We start from the raw sequence: 1,883 nt of genomic DNA, 5'->3' as shown, positions 1-1,883 counted from the left end.
CATGTCTGGCATCTGCTGAATGATGTTAATTCAGAAAGCTAGGGCTGACTGCGTATTGTTACACAGAAAATTTGAGATGTGACAACTCTGTACAAAACTCAAAGCCTCTGCACAGTCTATGTCACACCACGTGTGTAGTGTGTCATATATTAAACATATGAGGCATCAAATGAGAACACAGTATGTTTGAGAGGAAATATGTGACATGCTGTAAGCAAAATGCTGAGCCATCAGTGCTGAGGAAATGTTCATGAATAGTGTTCTGATCATGTAATGTGGAGAACATTGAAATTCCCTAAATGTGCTTACGCAACATCCATATTCCATGTGCTTTTCTGGTGGAATTAGCAGATATCAGATGCGATGTAAAAGATGAGTCAGGTCATTTTTAGAAGGGATTAGTCATTGACTAGCTTGCTTTAATTCTGCTGACCTGATCCTCGAACCCTGTTAGCTGTACATGCAGAAAAGGGACTTCTGCAAAATGCCGTGACTGACATCCATGCGGTAACAGCGTCAATCTGAAGGCTTGTTATGTAAAGTAAAGTGAAGATTAAGGTCAGAAGGGACTGACTGTCTTTTTTTGCCCCGCCGGGGATTAGTGGTGGGAGCCAGAATGGCAGCTGGGTTTCTGCTGTGTCAGTCATGTTGCATAAAACATTTTGTGTGGAAAAACTCATTGAAAATGTGTTGTACTGTACATCAGCCTTACAACCTGAGTGTGCACAGGGCCTAAAATACACCTTGTAACCCAGCAACAAAATAGGTCCACATTCAGACTAAATAAATAGCATGTCTAAATGTCTGAGACCATAGTGATTGTGGGACCACATAGACTTTAAAACTCCTATTCATCTGTTTCAAGCTATGCTGCTGCTATGAAACCCAGAACAGATGCCTTGGGGGCAGCCTAGGTTAAACAAGTTACTTTCCACTTAGCAGTAAACAGGCCTAACTCTGTCATCTGCACACAATGCCTGTAATGAGGTCAGAGGTCAAGCTCTGTCCTTCACGCTGCCTTGACACTGGACTGTGGAAAATGCCTAGGTGAAGTGGACCATAAGGCACAGCACCTTTACTGGCCTGACACCGGAAATAGATGGAAAGATCAACCAATTTGGGACAAAGTGGGCTTGGCAGAACATCAGGAGTGTCGGGACAGTTTCCCGGAAACAGCTTGAAGATTATTGGTTGAATCGGCAAGAGAGCCCAGTGGTAGAAGAGCGTTTTATAGCCTTTGGCCTACTCATTCTGATAAACAACTTTGCATTTGACTCACCTATTCCATTAATCCCAACATCTTTGTCTCTCACATGCACTAGGTTACTGTTTTGTAGATACCTTTTTGAGGTTTTGTAAAGCCTTGTCTAAATAAGGTTGAGGGGGTAGTTCACAATCACACACACAAGTGTAGGCCTACAGACCCTACATGTATTTGTGCTACATCTGAGATAAAGGGAAGGCCCACACATGGTGTATTGCTGTTCCCGATTGTATCATATCATACTGCAGCAATAAAGCAAAGGTTTGACTTCACAGAAGTCTTTGTCAGGGCCAGACCACTGAAGTCTAAATGGTGCAGGAAATGGAATAATGCCCTGGGGATGATGGAGACTTCTGTGAAATCAACACGTATAATATCATAGTGCAGGAATAACACAGTGCACTTTTTTCTACAATCTACAATTTACTTTTTGTCTCACGTTTTTTTATGTTTAGGAGGTGGATATGACCGACCCTATTTAGCGTCACTACTACATCGTCCTAATTACTGCCAATTACAGAAGATTAAATGCTAAATTCGACAACCTGTTTGATGGACCGTTGTCAGCACAGGGTCTGTCTGGCTGTCAAATAATGGTGCACAATAGTCGGTTATTACC

Source organism: Salvelinus fontinalis, chromosome 9 (assembly GCF_029448725.1).
Source record: "Salvelinus fontinalis isolate EN_2023a chromosome 9, ASM2944872v1, whole genome shotgun sequence".
In the NCBI taxonomy this organism is placed as follows: domain Eukaryota; kingdom Metazoa; phylum Chordata; class Actinopteri; order Salmoniformes; family Salmonidae; genus Salvelinus; species Salvelinus fontinalis.
This window is presented reverse-complemented; position numbering follows the sequence as displayed.